Genomic DNA, 20,720 nt, shown 5'->3' on the forward strand with positions numbered 1-20,720 from the left:
GCTATCTTTGAGCACCGTGCTGCTCTCTGTAGTAGCGGGTAATTTGAAAAGTTCTGTTATCTGTCATCCGCCATCTTTGAGCACCGTGCTGCCATCTATGTGGTGGCGGCAAATTCCACATGCTTTACAAACTCACGCGCAGCTGTCATCCACCATCTTACATCGCAAACCTCAGTGCTACACTCTATGTGGTAGCGGATAATTTTAAAAAGAAAAATTCTACAGCAGCCATCTCTCGACGCTAATTGCACAAGATGGTAGCTATACATGACTCCTTAAAGGTGCTCATGCAAGATGATCGCTATACATAGACGCCCTTGGGATGCTTGCGCAAGATGGCGGTTATACAAGGCTCCTTATGAGACACCCTAGGGATGCTTGCGCGAGATGGTGGTTGCTCTTATGAGGCGGCTTAAGGATCCTTGCACAAGATGGCTAGAGACGCCCTAAGGATGCTTGCGCAAGATGGCGGATGCAAGATGGCGGCTATACATAGCTCCTTATGAGACAGCCAGTACAACATGTGATCAGAACATTGATTGATGTGTTCAGAACACAAAATAAGTAGAATCGAACACTGTACTCGATACAACATGTGATTAAAACATTGTGTGGTGTGTTCAGAACACTAATCGAACGCTGTATTAGGGGATACCTTTGTTTAGATTGAAACATAACAAGACTAGAATTGAACACTGCACATTGATTGATGTGTTCAGAACACAAAATAAGTAGAATCGAACACTGTACTCGATGTCGTTAACTTCAACATGTGATTAAAACATTGGCTGGTGTGTTCAGAACACTACATAAGTAGAATCGAACGCTGTATTAGGGGATACCTTTGTTTAGATTGAAACATAACAAGACTAGAATTGAACACTGCACTCGATGTCGGAAGATCAGATTGAAACATAACAAGACTAGAATTGAACACTGTACATTGATTGATGTGTTCAGAACACAAAATAAGTAGAATCGAACACTGTACTCGATGTCGTTAACTTCAACATGTGATTAAAACATTGTCTGGTGTGTTCAGAACACTACATAAGTAGAATCGAACGCTGTATTAGGGGATACCTTTGTTCTAAGAAGATCAGATTGAAACATAACAAGACTAGAATTGAACACTGCACTCGATGTCGTTACATGTGATCAGAACAATGATTGATGTGTTCAGATCACTAAACAAGTAGAACCGAACACTGTACAACATGTTAGGGGGATACCATTGTTTAGATTGAAACATAACAAGACTAGAATTGAACACTGCACTCGATGTCGTTACATGTGATCAGAACAATGATTGATGTGTTCAGATCACGAAACAAGTAGAACCGAACACTGTACAACATGTTAGGGGATACCTTTGTTTAGATTGAAACTAACAAGACTAGAATCGAACACTGCACTCGATGTCGTTACATGTGACCCGATACAACATGTTAGGGGATACCTTTATCCTAAGAACCGAACACTGTACAACATGTTAGGGGATACCTTTGTTTAGATTGAAACTAACAAGACTAGAATCGAACACTGCACTCGATGTCGTTACATGTGATCCGATACAAGATGTTAGGGGATACCTTTGTTTAGATTGAAACATAGCAAGCCTAGAATCGAACATTGTTTGATGTGTTCAGTACAACTTCAATGATTAACATACACACTGTGCACATATCGCATAGCTAAAAACACACTGTGCACATATCGCATACCTAACACTTCAAATGATTTGCTTAGTACGAAAATAAAAATAAAAATCTATACCGCGTAGCTAACTCGTTCATCACACTGCTAAGACGCTTAGTAATTGTGAATACACTCATACGAAAATCAAGAAAGCACACTGCGTAGCCAACTCGCTCGGCACGAAAAAAATCTATACCGCGTAGCTAACTCGTTCATCACACTGCTAAGACGCTTAGTAATTGTGAATACACTCATACGAAAATCAAGAAAGCACACTGCGTAGCCAACTCGCTCGGCTCACTCGCTTAGTAATTGCAACACACACGGATAAGAATGTTCCGAGATACTTACATGTTTTTTTAAGGGGGGTGAAAGATCATAAATTATATGTACACACATGTTGTCTCCTCCAAGTTGTAAGATGAAATAGACGCAGTACTGCGAGTTTCCACTCTAGCTGGCGAACGGAAGTAGCATGATAACTCAGCAAAAAATAAAAATACGCGTGAGCTTGCAAGTCAGACACAATGATGGATACCGCGATTCAAATCCTGGCAACTTATGCCGTCGGGAAGGGTATCCGGTGAGCATCTAGCTGTAAATCCCCGATTCTCGACAGATTCTTAATCCCAGTTCTTTGACGTCAGGAAGGGCAACCGGTCGAATACAATAGTGTATGAAGTAAGAGGTTAGATACTACCAGTTTTGTGTCAGGAAAGACAACTAGTCTTAAAACAAAACAGATTCTTAATCCGAGTTCTTTGACGTCAGGAAGGGCAACCGGACGAACACTATAGTGTAAGAGGCTAGATACTGCCAGTTTTGCGTCAGGAAGGGCAACTCAACAAATTCTTGCGATTTAAAATCTTAGTCAGGTAGGGCATCCGGCTGTAGTGATACTGCGATTTAAAATCTAGCTGTAAATCCCCCGATTCTCGACAGATTCTTAATCCGAGTTCTTTGACGTCAGGAAGGGCAACCGGTTGAAAACAATAGTGTAAGAGGCTAGATACTGCCAGTTTTATGTCAGGAAGGGCAACTCAACAAATTCTTGCGATTTAAAATCTTAGTCAGGAAGGGCATCCAGTAGTAAAACAATAGTTCGTGATTTAAAATCTAAGAAGTGCATCTAGCTGTAAATCCCCCGATTCTCGACAGATTCTTAATCCGAGTTCTTTGACGTCAGGAAGGGCAACCGGTTGAAAACAATTATCGAACACGCATCGCGAAGGCAAGAGTGTGCAGCGATATGCTTGTTTAGACTTGCAGATTACGAAAGAAACATAACAAGACTTGAGTCTTAAAACAAATTCTTGCGATTTAAAATCTTAGTCAGGAAGGGCATCTGGTAGTAAAACAATAGTTCGTGATACCGCGATTTAAAATCTAGCTGTATATCCCCCGATTCTCGACAGATTCTTAATCCGAGTTCTTTGACGTCAGGAAGGGCAACTAGTTGAAAACAATTATCGAACACGCATCGTGAAGGCAAGAGTGTGCAGCGATATGCTTGTTTAGACTTGCAGATTACGAAAGAAACATAACAAGACTTGAGTCTTAAAACAAATTCTTGCGATTTAAAATCTTAGTCAGGAAGGGCATCCAGCAGTAAAACAATAGTTCGTGATTTAAAATCTAAGAAGTGCATCTAGCTGAAAATCCCCCGATTCTCGACAGATTCTTAATCCGAGTTCTTTGACGTCAGGAAGGGCAACTAGTTGAAAACAATTATCGAACACGCATCGCGAAGGCAAGATTGTGCAGCGATATGCTTGTTTAGACTTGCAGATTACGAAAGAAACATAACAAGACTTGAGTCATAAAACAAATTCTTGCGATTTAAAATCTTAGTCAGGAAGGGCATCTGGTAGTAAAACAATAGTTCGTGATACCGCGATTTAAAATCTAGCTGTATATCCCCCGATTCTCGACAGATTCTTAATCCGAGTTCTTTGACGTCAGGAAGGGCAACTAGTTGAAAACAATTATCGAGCACGCATCGTGAAGGCAAGAGTGTGCAGCGATATGCTTGTTTAGACTTGCAGATTACGAAAGAAACATAACAAGACTTGAGTCTTAAAACAAATTCTTGCGATTTAAAATCTTAGTCAGGAAGGGCATCCAGCAGTAAAACAATAGTTCGTGATACTGCGATTTAACATCTAGCTGTAAAACCCCCGATTCTCGACAGATTCTAAATCCGAGTTGTCAGGAAGGGCAACCGGCCGAAAAGCATAGCGTATGATGTAAGAGCTTAGATACTGCCAATTTTGCATCAGGAAGGACAACTAGTCTTAAAACAAAACAGATTCTTAATCTGAGTTGTCAGGAAGGGCAACCGGTCGTAAAACTACGGTGTATGAGGTTAGATACTGCTAGTTTTGCATCAGGAAGGACAACTCAACACATTCATGTGATTTTTCAATTTGCCGCCACCACATAGAGGGCAGCACTGTTCTCAAAGATGGCAGATGACAGCTGTCAAAAAAGCACGTGAGTATGTTTTCAAACAAGAGCACGTAGAATTTGCCGCCACCACATAGAGGGCAGCACTGTTCTCTCTGGATTAAAGATGGCGGATGACAGCTGTCAAAAAAGCACATGGCTTTGTTTCCAAATAAGAGCTCGTGGAATTTTTCAATTTGCCGCCACCGGGCAGCACGGTGATTAAAGATGGCGGATGACAGCTGCACATGGCTTTGTTTCCACGTGGAATTTGCCGTCACCATATAGAGGGCAGCACTGTTCTCTCTGGATTAAAGATGGCGGATGACAGCTGTCAGAAAAGCACATAGGTTTGTAAAGCACATAGAATTTACCGCCACCACATAGAGTGCAGCACTGTTCTCTCTAGATTAAAGATGGCGGATGACAGCTAACGAAATTGCCCGCAGCACAGTGCTCTATTGATTAAAGATGGCGGATGACAGCTGTCAAAAAAAAGCACGCGGCTTTGTTTCCCAACAAGAGCACATAGAATTTTTCAAATTGCCGCCACCACATTTCAAAGGTATCTAGCTAAAGAGTACAGCACTGTGCTCTGTTGATTAAAGATGGTGGATGGTAGCTGTCAAAAAAAGCACGTGGGTTTGTTTCCAAACAAGAGCACGTGGAATTTGCCGTCACGACATAGAGGGCAGCACGGTGCTCTCTTGATTAAAGATGGCTGCTGTCACGTGGAATTGTCTGCTACCACAGGTATCTAGCTAAAGAGGGCAGCACTGAGGTTTGCGATGCAATATGACTGCTATCAAAAAAAAGCATTTTTCAAATTATCCGCCACCACATTTCAAAGGTAAGTAGCTAAAGAGGGCAGCACTGTGCTCAAAGATGGCGGATGACAGCTGCACGTGGCTTTGTTTACCTCGCGCTAGTTAGGTTAAGTTGGTAGCACTAAGGTTTAGACCCGTCAAGATGGCAGCACTGTCGATGACAGGTGACGAAAGAGGGCAGCACAGTGCTCAAAGATGGCGGATGGCAGCTGTCAAAAAGCATGTAGCTGTCAAAAAGCACGTGGCTTTGTTTACCTCTCGCTAGTTAGGTTAAGTTGGTACCACCGAGGTTTATTCCCGTCAAGATGGCAGTACTGAGGTTAGCGATGCGTTGTTGTCTGTCAAAAAGCACGTGGCTTTGTTTACAAATCTGTCAAAAAGCACGTGGCTGTCAAAAAACACGTGGCTTTGTTTACCTCATGCTAGTTAGGTTAAGTTGGCACTACTGAGGTTTAGGCCCGTCATGATGGCAGTACTGAGGTTTGCGATGCGTTGTTGTCTGTCAAAAAGCACGTGGCTTTGTTTACAAATCTGTCAAAAAGCACGTGGTTGTCAAAAAGCACGTGGCTTTGTTTATCTCGAGCTAGTTAGGTTAAGTTAGCACTACTGAGGTTTAGGCCCGTCAAGATGGCAGTACTGAGGTTAGCGATGCGTTGTTGTCGATGACAGCTGTCAAAAAGCACGTGGCTTTGTTTACAAATTCAAATTTCGCGCTAGTTAGGTTAAGTTGGCAGTACTGTCGCGCTAGTTAGGTTAAGTTGGCAGTACTGGAAGAGGCCACTGGCTGAGGTGGAGGCGGCCACTGGGAGCCGGAGGTGGCGGTGGCGCCAGAACCATCCAATTATACTACTATGGCTGTCAAAAAAAAAGCGCGTGGGTTTGTAAAGCATGTAGAATTTGCCGCCACCACATAGAGGGTAGCGCGGTGCTCAAAGATAGCTGCTGTCAAAAAGCATTTTTCAAATTATCCGCCGCCACATTTCAAAGGTATCTAGCTAAAGATGGTAGCACGGTGATTAAAGATGGCGGATGATAGCTAACAGAACTTTTCAAATTGCCCGCTACTACGTGCTTAAGGTAGTAGCCATAAAGAGGGCAGCACGGTGTTCTGTAGATTAAAGATGGCGCATGACAACTGACGAAATTGCTCGCAGCACGGTGCTCAAAGATGGCGGATGACAGCTGCACATGGCTTTGTTTCCAAACAAGAGCACGTGGAATTTGCCGCCACCACATAGAGGGCAGCACTGTTCTCTCTGGATTAAAGATGGCGGATGACAGCTGTCAGAAAAGCATATAGGTTTGTAAAGCATGTGGAATTTACCGCCACCACATAGATGGCAGCACGGTGATAAAAGATGGCGGTTGACAGCTGTCAAAAAAGCATGTTGATTTGTAAAGCACGTGGAATTTGCCGCCACCACATAGATTGCAGCACTGTTCTCTCTGGATTAAAGATGGCGGATGACAGCTGTGACGTACCACATTTCAAAGGTAAGTAGCTAAAGAGGGCAGCACGGTGCTCAAAGATGGCGGATGACAGCTGTCAGAAAAATAGCACGTGAATTTGTTTCCAAACAAGAGCACGTGGAATTTGCCGCCACTACATAGAGTGCGGCACTGAGGTTGGCGATGCAAGATGGCGGATGACAACTGTCAAAGGTAAGTAGCTAAAGAGGGCAGCACGGTGATTAAAGATGGTGGATGACAGCTGCACGTGGCTTTGTTTCCAAACAAGAGCACATGGAATTTGCCGCCACTACATAGAGCGCAGCACTGAGGTTTCGGATGCAAGATGGCGGATAACGTACCACATTTCAAAGGTAAGTAGCTAAAGAGGGCAGCACGATGCTCAAAGATGGCGGATGACAGCTGCACGTGGCTTTGTTTATCTCACGCTACTGAGGTTAAGTTGGTAGCACTAAGGTTTAGACCCGTCAAGATGGCAGCACTGCCGATGATAGGTGACGAAAGAGGGCAGCACCGTGCTCAAAGATGGCGGATGACAGCTGTCAAAAAAGCACGTGGCTGTCAAAAAACACGTGGCTGTCAAAAAGCACGTGGCTTTGTTTACCTCGCGCTAGTTAGGTTAAGTTGGTACCACTAAGGTTTAGGTCCGTCAAGATGGCAGTACTGAGGTTAGCGATGCGTTGTTGTCTGTCAAAAAGCACGTGGCTTTGTTTACAAATCTGTTGAAAAGCATGTGGCTGTCAAAAAGCACGTGGCTTTGTTTACCTCATGCTAGTTAGGTTAAGTTGGTACTATTAAGGTTTAGGCCCGTCAAGATGGCAGTACTGAGGTTAGCGATGCGTTGTTGTCCGTCAAAAAGCACGTGGCTGTCAAAAAACACGTGGGTTTGTTTACCTCACGCTAGTTAGGTTAAGTTGGCACTAGTGAGGTTTAGGCCCGTCAAGATGGCAGCAGTGAGGTTAGCGTTGCGTTGTTGTCGATGACAGCTGTCAAAAAGCACGTGGCTTTGTTTACAAATTCAAATCTCCCGCCAAAATTCAAATTTCCCGCCAAAATTCAAATTTCCCGCGGGAGGTGGAGGCCTCTTCCGAGAGCCCGAGGTGGAGGTGGCCGCCGAACTGTCCAATTATACTACTAGCCCTGAAGATGGTTTTCCGTAGTTTGCCATTTTCACACCAGACACATGCTGGGGCTGTACCTTAATTAAGGCTACGGCCGCTTCACTCCCAGTCCTAGGCCTTTCCTATCCCATCGTCGCCATAAGACCTATCTGTTGTATGTCCGGCGCTCCCGTCTCACTCCGTCAGCCAGCTGCACGCGCGCCTGTGTATCATTCTGCTAGCTTCGACGCGCAGCCCCCAGTGCGCGTGCCTGACCATCGAGTGTACTATAAATAGGAGCTCCCGGCCTGCTTACTCGCCCACTTGCCCCGGTGTCCAGCTCCAGAATACACCCTACGTCGAGCACGGAGGCTACTCCTCTTGAAAATGTGCTTCGACCAGGTGGACTGAATTTCTGGCAGTACGAGGTTTCACCTCTGGTCACCGCTCCCTTACCTGTTTCCGCTGCCTATGTTCCGTAATTCTTTTACAAGCCATTTTCATTCCCTAAATTATGCAAGCTCCCTTAGTTTCGCTAGGTGGAATTTCTTCAATCAATTGAACTTGCTTTTTAGGAATTCAGGCACTTCAACAAACAAGGACTCTCATGAACATTTATGTTAGTGTGCCAGATAGTTCTCGACTATCAACGTGTCAATTCACAAAGACTATCTTTTCAAGATAGAAGTGTATATAAAGACTGCAAACCTGTACATATTGTATAAAGACAGACTTTTCTCAAGATTCCATATTCCTTTTTGCTTCAAAATAAATTTCAGTTATTTGTGTAAATATCATAAAGTGAAGCAATAAAAGTTGTGTTCTGTAAACTTCAACCTTGGTTACAACACAACTCTATGGCGACGAGGTAAAAAAGCACCAAAATACAATTCATCGGCCCCAGTCGACAACTCTATAGCGACGAGGTACACACGAAACCAACACTGCAATTCAATGGGCCCAGTTGTCACCTCTACGGCGACGTGCTAACAACAACGACACTCCCACCAGTTCTGACACACAGCTTACCTTACTCTTTCTTGCACGCATCTCGCAATGGCTACTGCGGAACAACTCGCTACGGTCTTCCACGCCTTACAGCAGCAACAACAACAGTTTATGCAACAACAACAGGCAGCATTAATTCAGGCTATTCAAGCTATTTCTGTCTCTACACAGCCATCAGCTATTCCTCCGTTCTCAGCTTTTGATCCGGCTAAGGAAGAATGGTCAGTTTATTTAGCCCGCTTGCAACAGCATTTCATCTGCCATTCTGTCCCAGATGATCAACGCCGCCGCGCACTATTTCTTAGTTCGGTTGGCAATGCTACGTGTGAATTACTACGTAAATTAAGTCCGGAAGAACACTTATCTGAGGTACCCTTCACGCAGCTCTTGGCCCGTCTCACGGAACACTATGCCAAAGCTCCTCACATAGTAGCTGCTCGCTATAAATTTTTTCAGAGCAGAAAGCAACCTCATCAGACACATACTGAATGGATAACTGAATTGCGTGGTCTAGCTAAACCCTGCCAGTTCATCTGCTCCAAGGACGGTTGTGGTTCATCCTACACTGATTCTCTCATTCGGGACATGATAATTTTACATACTCCTGAAGACAAAATACGTTTTGACGCTGTCAAGCAGAGTAACCCTTCTTTAGAAGACGTCCAGCGTATTGCTACGATTTATGAGCTTACTACCAAGACTGCCGCAGCCATAGCTTCTCCACACGAAGTTGCACAAGTCTCGCCTCAGGCCCGCAAGTCCTCTGCTACAGTGAACCGTACGGATAAGGCGCTCTCCACCAAGCATTCTCGCCAGGTTCCCTCTCGTAATGCTACACGGAAGCCCAATTCTACAAACACCTCGAAACTCCTGCCTTCCTGCCGAGGTTGTTTCAAGCATCATGAACGTCGTGACTGTCGTTTTTTCAAAGCTACTTGTCAACGATGTAATAAACTTGGACACATTCAGACTGTCTGTCAAAGTTCGCTCCGCCCTGCTAAGACTACTGCAGCGCGCCGGAAGCATATACAGCCCCGCCAAGACATGGAAGTTGATCAGATCAATCTTATTCTTCCCACAAAGGATTCTCACAAAATCATCATTCCTCTCTCATTCTCTGATCGATCTGTCGATTTTCAATTAGACACTGGATCACCTGTCTCTATTATTAACCTGACTACCTACCACGACTTAGGTTCACCTTCATGCTCTCCAGCTGACATCCAGCTCGTGACATTTAACAAGAAGAAAATTGACATCAAAGGTCAAATTAAGCTTCAGGCTAGTTATAAAGGAATTCAGAAGGCCATTCCTCTTCTCGTAGTTAACAACTACACTGCATCAAACATTATGGGCATGGATCTCTTCAACTTATTTGGTTTCCAGATACATGACAACATTAACGTCGTATCTACATTGCATCCTACTTCTGACGTTACCGCTCTCCTAGCGCAGTTTTCTGAAGTCTTCGACTCTCAGCTCGGAACAGCAAAAGACTATACAGCTCACATACAGCTGAAATCCGGAGCTAAGCCTCGCTTCCTCAAAGCACGTCCAGTACCCCTAGCACTTCAAGACCAGGTCACGAAAGAATTAGAAAGATGGATACAAACTGGAATTGTTGTACCAGTTACTTCTAGTCAATGGGCTACTCCACTCGTGGTAATCAAGAAACCTGATGGTAATGTTCGACTTTGTGGCGATTTTCGATCTACAGTCAACGCACAACTCGAAACCGATATCTTTCCTATTCCACGTCCAGAAGACTTATTCCGTCGTCTCTCTGGTGGACAATTCTTCTCTCGAGTTGATCTTAAAGAAGCATATCTCCAGCTACTTTTAGACGAAGAATCTAAGAAATTTCTCACCCTCAACACTCCTCTAGGACTGCTCCAGCTCCAGCGGCTCCCATTTGGTGTTTCATCCTCAGCGGCTATTTTTCAGCGCTATTTGGCTCAACTCACCGCCTCAATTCCCGGTTGTGCTAACTGCCTGGATGATATTATTGTTACTGGAAAAGATCATCAGGAACATCTAACCAATCTCCGCCTTCTTCTCCAGAAATTGAAAGACAATGGCCTACGAGCGAATCTCGCTAAATGTACCTTCTTTCAGCCTCAAGTTCACTACCTAGGACATATACTTGATAAGAATGGAATTCGTCCTAGTACACAGAATGTCTCAGCGATAGTAAACATGCCAGCACCTCAGAACCTCAAGCAGCTTCAGTCCTTCATAGGCAAAGCGAACTATTATAATAAGTTCATTCCACGCTTCGCTACAGTGGCAGCTCCATTAAACGCTCTACGTAAAAAAGGTGTTAAGTTTCAGTGGACTCCGCAATGCCAACAGGCATGGAAAACAATCAACAACGCCTTAATTCAAGCTATACAACTCACTCATTTTCAGCCCGACAAGATCATCACGCTAGCTACTGACGCTTCAGACTACGGTGTCGGTGCCGTTCTCTCCCAGAAGGATCGTTATGGACAAGAACGCCCCATCGCCTTCGCTTCGAAAACACTTAATGACCATCAACGTCGATACTCACAGATAGAGAAAGAAGCTTTAGCCATCATCTTTGGTATTCGCCGTTTCAATGAATATCTCTATGGCAACCATTTCCTGATCATTACCGATCATAAGCCTCTCGTACACTTATTCCATCCTGGTAATAAGATCCCAGAGAATTCCCTCAGAAAGCTTCAAAGATGGTCCATGTTCCTTTCTGATTATTCCTATCAGATTGTATATCGAGCCACATCCCAGCATTGTAATGCTGATGCCCTCTCCCGCTTACCCGTTGGTCCTGATACTGCCTTCGATTCTCAAGAATCTGAATGTCTTCAGTTGGACATCGAACTTGAAGATACTGTATCCAGTTTTCCTATTGATGCTACCTGCATAGCTAAAGCTACGGATAAGGACAGTACACTTGCTACTGTACGTACTTACATCCGCAACGGTTGGCCTCTTCAGAGCACACTTCCTGCCCACCTGGCACCTTATCATCGTATGCAGCATCGTCTCACGACTCGTGCCGGAGTTGTACTACTAGAAGCAGGCACCATCTTCCGAGTGGTTATCCCACTTAGCCTACAGAAACAAGTTCTCGAATTATTACACCAAAGCCATTGGGGTATCTCCAGAACAAAGCAACTCGCTCGTCAACACTGCTACTGGCCCGGTATTGATGCCGCCATCGAAAAGCTAATACGTCATTGTGAGCAATGTCAAACGAATCAGAACGCCCCATCTTCTGATCTTGCTTCATGGCCTCCTGCTACTACTCCATGGGAACGAGTTCACATCGATTTCGCAGGTCCTTTCCTCAATTCCATGTGGTTAATAGTCATCGATTCACTGTCAAACTTTCCATATGTTGTGGATATGCATTCGACTACTACAACCGAAGCTACCATTCGTGCTCTCCAGAAAATCTTTACTACAGAAGGTTTACCACAAGTACTCATTTCAGACAACGGACCTCAATTTACAGCTACTGCTTTTCAGAACTTTTGTACACATAATGGCATTCGTCATATACTAGCACCACCTTTTCACCCTCAATCTAATGGTGAAGCTGAACGCTTCGTACAAACATTTAAAAGAAGTATGAAGAAAGCTGTCTCTTCAGGCTTAACTAAAGACCAAGCCTTGCTCCAACTCTTAAACAACTACAGAACTCTACCCGGTGCTGATAATATCACTCCTGCACAGAAGCTCCATGGACGGCCTCACAGAACTTTACTTTCTCTGTTACAGCCTCTTCCGACCCAGCATAAGACCTCACCAACGAAGTTCTCCCTCAACGACAAGGTATACACCAGGACATTCAAATCCAACCCACTCTGGATACCTGGAGTCATCTGCAGATCTTTGGGTCATCGTCTCTACGAGATACAGACTACGGAGAAACGTATCTGCCGCCATCAAGATCAGATACGTCTGCGCTACCGCCCCTGTCCAGCTATTGATGCTATTGCTAAACCTGATAAATCTATTGCTGAACGCGCCTTAGATCATTTAATCACAATGGGTTCCTTTCAGGACGAGACAGCGCCACTCCGCCCAGTTCCAGCCCCGGACAATACAACAGAGACTTCAGCAGCTCCGCCCCAGCATCGCAGTCGCCGCCAGCGCCGCCGCCGTTTCACGCCGTACCGGCGTATTTAGGAGGGGAGGGTGTTGTATGTCCGGCGCTCCCGTCTCACTCCGTCAGCCAGCTGCACGCGCGCCTGTGTATCATTCTGCTAGCTTCGACGCGCAGCCCCCAGTGCGCGTGCCTGACCATCGAGTGTACTATAAATAGGAGCTCCCGGCCTGCTTACTCGCCCACTTGCCCCGGTGTCCAGCTCCAGAATACACCCTACGTCGAGCACGGAGGCTACTCCTCTTGAAAATGTGCTTCGACCAGGTGGACTGAATTTCTGGCAGTACGAGGTTTCACCTCTGGTCACCGCTCCCTTACCTGTTTCCGCTGCCTATGTTCCGTAATTCTTTTACAAGCCATTTTCATTCCCTAAATTATGCAAGCTCCCTTAGTTTCGCTAGGTGGAATTTCTTCAATCAATTGAACTTGCTTTTTAGGAATTCAGGCACTTCAACAAACAAGGACTCTCATGAACATTTATGTTAGTGTGCCAGATAGTTCTCGACTATCAACGTGTCAATTCACAAAGACTATCTTTTCAAGATAGAAGTGTATATAAAGACTGCAAACCTGTACATATTGTATAAAGACAGACTTTTCTCAAGATTCCATATTCCTTTTTGCTTCAAAATAAATTTCAGTTATTTGTGTAAATATCATAAAGTGAAGCAATAAAAGTTGTGTTCTGTAAACTTCAACCTTGGTTACAACACTATCTGTGTAAAGCAAACTGTAAAGAAAGTCCAATTAACTACATTTTTTCAGAGTTGCCGAGGTGTCGAAATGTTGTCCCACACGTAGATTTACCGACACGAGCCTCGCATATTTGAGCAAATTCAAATACCACCGTATCGTTAATCCACGTGAGTGGAGGACTGGGTGTTCATGTTTGTCCCAGTATACTCCTCTTCATATACGCACATCGCATGACACTGCCAACCACCACAGAGGAACGCAATAGTGAATACATCCCTCTACATACGGTTGTCGGCAGGAAGGGCATCCGTTCGTAAATGTTAGACAGGTCTAAGTTCATATGTTTGACAAAGTTCGCACCTGCGACCCAAGCAGAGCGTGGAAAAGCGGCAGAAGAGTTGTCTAACGTGCCGGAAGCCAGCAACACGAAAGTACCGCATTTAAACGTCTTCAAATGCCACCGATCGCAGCCAACGTCGAACACATCATCTCGCAACTCTCCCACTTAGGATGACAATTCTAACCGCATAGGCCCTATACCTTTGTAAAACAACAACATTAAATAACATAATACCTACATATGTATTCGTTTATTCAATATTCTTCGTTTGCTTATCACTTTTACAAAATATTTTCTGACCAGCCAGTTGCCGCCAGCTTTGATGGCACTAATATATTAATAGAAGCAGAAATGGCAATTTAAATACAGACCATCCCAAATTATAAATAAATAATGTTTCTTTTATTTCTGACCTTTTCATTTCAGTTTAAATTGTGTTAGCAAATTATGTTAGTTTGGCCCAGTTTTACGGCTATATGCCCTTCCTGATACCATTGTAAACTTTTTATAAATACTCTTACGAATAAAACACTGTTTTATCGGTGTAATTTAATTCTAGGATGACCCAATTAGTACGCACACTAACATATATACACACAATTATATTCAGCCATGAATGAAAACAGTCAACTAAATGCTCTCTATTTTCAAGTCTCTCACAGCAGGATCCAGCTGGGCATTCTTCTCCTGGAACAGGCTATAATCCTTACTGCCAGACTCCAACTTTCATTTTCGCACGCACGCTCAGCCACTTCACACACACAACAGCTGTACACAGACAGGTTTGAACACAGGGCTGCTGACCACCAAAACACACGACTGTTCCTTGGCTCGACTCCAGAGAAAATCTGACACTCACACAGTCAACACAGTCAATTCATGTGGCCGCTCCACACAGTGAACTACTCAACACCGATAACCCATAAACAACGGTCACACAACAGCAACAACTCAGCAGTGGTAACCAGGACTAAAAAATTCCTCACAACGACAATTAACATGGCTCCAACTACTCACACCAGCTGTTCCCCAGACTGACCACATGTCGGTACACATACTGCTCTTCTCACAGAACTCCGCTCAGTGCACGACGATACTCTGACTTCGGTGGGATATTGCCGTCCCTGTCCAACTACTCACTCGATACTCCGACGCAACACCACCACCACCACCACCACCAACAACAACAACAACAACAACAACAACTCGTTCGCGACGGCTTTGTATTTGTATCTCGGGTGATAAAGTACTGAAATCTCATTTTGTGGCAAGAGAGGGGAGGTTCCCGTTTCCCGTACCAGAAGGCCCATGGACCAGACGGAAGAACAATACAACGGCAGCAGGGACTAGTGATGGGACATTCGATTCATTTTGCTGAATCGATTCATTTGATTCCGTTCACGTTACTGAATCGATACAGTGATCCGATTCACGGCACATTAGTCACCGCTTCTACTGCATCTGTGTAGTATGTACTGGTACGGCAGCAGCAACAGCATTCAGTGCTCGCTGCTACCATCTGGTCTTCATACTATGAACTCCTTTCCTAGAAAAAAATGCTAGTCACTCTAATACAACGAAGGTTTCCGGCGACGCAGGATGGAAAAGGTCTAGGATTAGGAAGGTAGCAGCCATGGCCTTAATTAAGGTATAGTCCCAGAATTTCCCGGTGTGAAGTCCGGCTCCATGGCTAAATGGTTAGTGTGCTGGCCTTTGGTCACAGAGGTCCCGGGTTCGATTCCCGGCAGGGTCGGGAATTTTAATAATCATTGGTTAATTTCACTGGCACTGGGGCTGGGTGTATGTGTCGTCTTCATCATCATTTCATCCTCATCACGACGCGCAGGTCACCTACGGGTGTCAAATAGACAGACCTGCACCTGGCGAGCCGAACATGTCCTCGGACACTCCCGGCACTAAAAGCCATACGCCATTTCATTTCATTTCCCGGTGTGAAAATGGGAAAACTACGGAAAACCATCTTAACGGCTGCCGACGGTGGGATTCGAACCCACCATTCCCCGAATGCAAGGGCATAGCTACGCGATAGTAACCGCACGTCCAACTCGCTCAGTCAGTTTTGAAAACATGCAATTTTCTATCAGCTGAGGATTTGCTTAAATCGTCATATTTTGTATAGGGTGCCCGTTGGTTTTCTGATTCAACATACTGTTGGTTAAGTTATTGCGTCAGTCGGCTCACTTATTGTCCACATATGATTTCTTGTGCAACGATGTGACATATGAACTGAGAGAATACTGAGCCGTTCTTCGCAATATAAAACAGGTACTTTTGAGTGGTCATGAGCATGACTCATAGTTATAGGGCAGGCTAGAGTCGAGTTTAATTGTCAAATGTCAGCTAAGTTATAATACTAAGATTCATTAAACTGATAAATAGTATAACCTAATAGCCTACCTACTTACTAGCTACTTGAGAATTATGTTTTGACTACTCTTTTATCACTGCAAATAAATCCATCTAATATTTAAACCTCCATGTAGGAAGAGGACAGTGAATGCAAGTGGGTATTATTTTCAAATGAGCCGAGCTCGAGGGTCCATTATAGCATACGATTCTTTCAGTGTACCATGGTTCTGTATGTATTGCTTCAGAGAAAGTTCGGCTCCCCGCCAATGTCCAGTGTACCGATAATGAACCGTGTGTGTGTCTCACTGATCCGCGACTGCGTACGATTCTTTCGGTGTGCCATGGCTCACTGTATGTCTCGCTGCAGCGGAAGCTCGGCTCTCCGCCAGTGTCCAGTGTGCCGGTAAGAAACCGTGTGTATCTTGTGTCTCACTGAGCCGTGCTCGTTCACGATTCTTTCGGTGTGCCATGGCTCACTGTATGTCTCGCTGCAGCGGAAGCTCGGCTCTCCGCCAGTATCCAGTGTGCCGATAAGGAGCCGTGTGTATCTTGTGTCTCACTGAGCTGGGCTCGTTCACGATTCTTTCGATGTGCCATGATTCACTGTCTCACTGCAGCGGAAGCTCGGCTCCCCTTCAACGTCCAGTGAGTACGCCACTCATCACTGTCCGCTGGGAGTAAGTTGAATCGTGTGCCGTGAGCTCGCCGTCCCTGTGATTCGATTCACTCGGACACTTGAATGAATCGATACACTGCTTCGAACCACGCATTCAGTAGCCAACACTAGCAGGAACCACAGCATGTCCTCGGTCCGGCTGGGAGGTCCCCGGCCTGACCTAGTCATTCCTTCCAGAAAACCCCGAAGGGGGTTTCGAGAGGGCACGTAACAATACAGTATTTATTGTTGTTGTAGAATGCATTCTACATATTTAATTTTTCTCATAACTGTGCATGATCTGAAAGTATAGACCGAATAATTTTGTCGTCTAGTTGCTGATTTCTTTCTCCATTTCGGCATTTTCCCAATTGTTTGCCGTCGACTTTACATGTAGATGAAGGCAGATACTTTTCCTGACGCCACTCCTAAGTGGTGGGATGTATTCGATACTGTATGTTTATGTGGTGGTTGGTAGTCTTGTGGGTAATAGAAGACAAAAGTATGCCCCGATCCCCAGCTAGAGAAATTAATCAGATGCTGCTAAAATCCCGGGCCTGACCAAGAATCGGACCTGCGGACCACTGCACCAAAGGCCACTACGTTGATCATTCAGCTAAGAGGACGGATTCATTTCTTTCTCTGCGCGTTCCATTACATTTAGCATGAAATTCTGCTTGAAGATTTTTAGTTTCTATGTTTACAATTTGCTTTAGGCCTATGTCACGTCGACGCAGATAGGTCTTACGGCGACGATGGGATAGGGAAAGAAGCCTTAATGAAGTACAGCCACAGCATTTGCCTGGTATGAAAATGGGGAACCACGGAAAACTACCTTCAGGGCTGTCGACAGTGGGGTTCGAACCCACTATCTCCCGGATGCAAGCTCACAGCTGCCTGCCCCTAACCACACGGCCAACTCGCCCGCTGCTTAAAGTTCCGTGAAGAAACAATTTAATATTACAGACGTAAAGCAGCGCGCACAAAGTGGAGTAGGTCCTTCTAGTGACGACACTACGTTCGGCATTTTATTTATTTTCTTTTCTGGTGCCTCTGCAGGAGTTTCGACCCACAGGGAAAGTGAAGTATACTCGTGTCATCATCCTGAAGTATTGCAGCTCTTTCAAGCCACACCTCTAATGGAGGTGAGCTGCATGTACAGTTTTAACCACATACCAGTCCTCCTGTCATTCTTAAATTCTGGCAGTACCGGGAATCGAACCCAAACCACCTTAGTGTACTTGCCTTATGACAATCTTTCTGTGTTAAACCTGTTTGCCCGAGTTTACTTGTAGACATAAAAATTAAATAAGCTAACCGCTCTATCCCACTTAGTGTCAAAGGTACGGATAGTGGAAGCCTGTACCATCAAATTCTTTAGGGGCCTTCATGATCTTTACGGAGATGGATTTTCTTTCGTTTTTTTTTTTTTTTTTGCTACGGGCTTTACGTCGCGCCGACACAGATAGGTCTTATGGCGACGATGGGATAGGAAAGGCCTAGGAGTTGGAAGGAAGCGGCCGTGGCCTTAATTAAGGTACAGCCCCAGCATTTGCCTGGTGTGAAAATGGGAAACCACGGAAAACCATTTTCAGGGCTGCCGATAGTGGGATTCGAACCTACTATCTCCCGGATGCAAGCTCACAGCCGCGCGCCTCTACGCGCACGGCCAACTCGCCCGGTCTTTCGTTTTTAGATCAAGTACGTAAGAAGCTTGTAGAATCGGAAAGTTTTTTTTTTGCTACGGGCTTTACGTCGCACCGACACAGATAGGTCTTATGGCGACGATGGGATAGGAAAGGCCTAGGAGTTGGAAGGAAGCGGCCGTGGCCTTAATTAAGGTACAACCCCAGCATTTGCCTGGTGTAAAAATGGGAAACCACGGAAAACCATCTTCAGTGCTGCCGTCAGTGGGATTCGAACCCACGATCTCCCGGATGCAAGCTCACAGCCACGCGCCTCTACGCGCACGGCCAACTTTTTTTTTTTTTTTTTATTCTATACTTCAATATTTACATTCACACATGAAATAAATCTGCACTTGCCAGGTATTGGTGAAATAGTTCATTTGTTCATGCACTGTCTGGTATGTAAAAAAAAAAAAATAAATAAAAAAAAAATAATAATCACTGATACCTTCGAGGTGTTCATTCAAAACTAAAACGTAAAAACACAAAGACACATTATATATCAAGACAGTTCAAGTAATGGCCATATCTATCTTCTAGCTGTCCACTTTCACTCAGTTTCCATCTCTCTTTCCTTAGGTGGTACAAGAGAGCCGGTAGTATGACACCATCAACACTGTCCAACATGTATGTAATGTAGTGACCTAGGAGCCATACAATCGCTTGCTGTTTTATCTGAGGAAAGGCTGTTACAGACAGGCGAATCAGTTTCCTGTCATCGATGTCTCCAAGAGGAAGGTTCATGAGGCGACACACCTGTCGTTTACACCAGTTCCATGTGCGCACGGCATGTGTGCATGTTGTCAAGCGATGTATCACTGTGTCCATCTGACCACACACCGTACACCAAGGCGATTGTTCCAGATGTATTTGGTAGCGACGTTGTGCTGTTGGTACCAGATTGTTTAGGAAAAGGAATATTTGGGAACGTGCGTGTGACGAGAGTTTCATACGGCTAAAGTTGGCCCACACTGTTGACCAGTGGGCGTAGAGTGCCGTGGACTCAATCCGCGGGGTGAAGTGCACAGCTCGTCGTAACATAGTGTAGATGGTCTTGGTAGTAGCAGTCGTTCCAGACGGGAGTTCACTGACGAACTTGTGGAGTTTCAGTTGGTGATCTCTAAAAATTTTCGGCAAGGAACTAGAGTCACAGTTATCTGGGCTCCAAGTGTCTTTGTACAGTGCCTTCGAGAAATTGTCCGATTGTAATAATGTAGAAATATCATTTTTAAGAAGTAGAGCTTGGCATTTCGTTCCGTGTGCGATGAGGCCTAATCCACCAAGTTTACATGGGAGATACAGCTGTTCCCGTTGTACTCTAAATAAATAGCCTTGCCAGATGAACCAGCCAATATATTTTGAGAGCTGGCTTTCAAAGTTGGTGGGTAGCGGGAACACTTGAGCTAAGTACCAAACCTTTGAGAGAGCATAGATGTTTGTGACCACAATCCGTTGAGTTATATTTAAATTTCGTGTACGAAAGTTCATCATCACACCCCTAACATTAGCAATAACAGTAGCCCAGTTGGTTTCTAAAGTACCTATCACAGTCTTTGTCCATTTAATACCAAGGATCTTCACTTCATCAACAATGTTAAACCAGTCCTTCTGTACGATGCCGGGCCCATCGTGTAAGTTCAGTAAAGTAGTTTTCCTTGGATTGGCTTTTGCCCCTGAACCGGCGCTGTATGTGCTGAGAGCTTGAGAGATATGTTGAATGTCCTGTTCGCCTCTGACTAATATCGATATGTCATCTGCGTAAACACACATTGAAAAGGTATGGATATTCACTCTGTATCCTTGTAACTTTGGTTGAAGTGTCCTAATAAATGGTTCCAGGCCTATGACGAAGAGTAACATGGAGAGGGGGCATCCCTGTCTTACTGATCTTTCTATCGGTATGGGCGTCGAGAGGAAGCCGTTAACAAGGATTCGAGATATAGAGTGGCAGTTTATCATGCGAATGTAATCGATCACTGTGTCAGGGAATTGGAAGTGTTTTAAAACGATGTAGAGGTACTGATGGCTAATACGATCAAATGCTTTATCAAGATCTATATTCAGGAGACTGAGGTGATCACTCGGCTGAGAGGCTGTTTTCAGATGGATATCACGTAGGGTTCTTAAATTGGTCAAAATTGTACGTCCGGGAACGCTGCAACACTGTTCGGGTCCAAGTATATCTATGAGGACTGTCTTCATACGACGGGATAACACTCTGGTTAGTATTTTATAATCACTGCATAGTAGAGTAATAGGCCTGAAGTCCT

This window comes from Anabrus simplex, chromosome 2 (assembly GCF_040414725.1).
Source record: "Anabrus simplex isolate iqAnaSimp1 chromosome 2, ASM4041472v1, whole genome shotgun sequence".
In the NCBI taxonomy this organism is placed as follows: domain Eukaryota; kingdom Metazoa; phylum Arthropoda; class Insecta; order Orthoptera; family Tettigoniidae; genus Anabrus; species Anabrus simplex.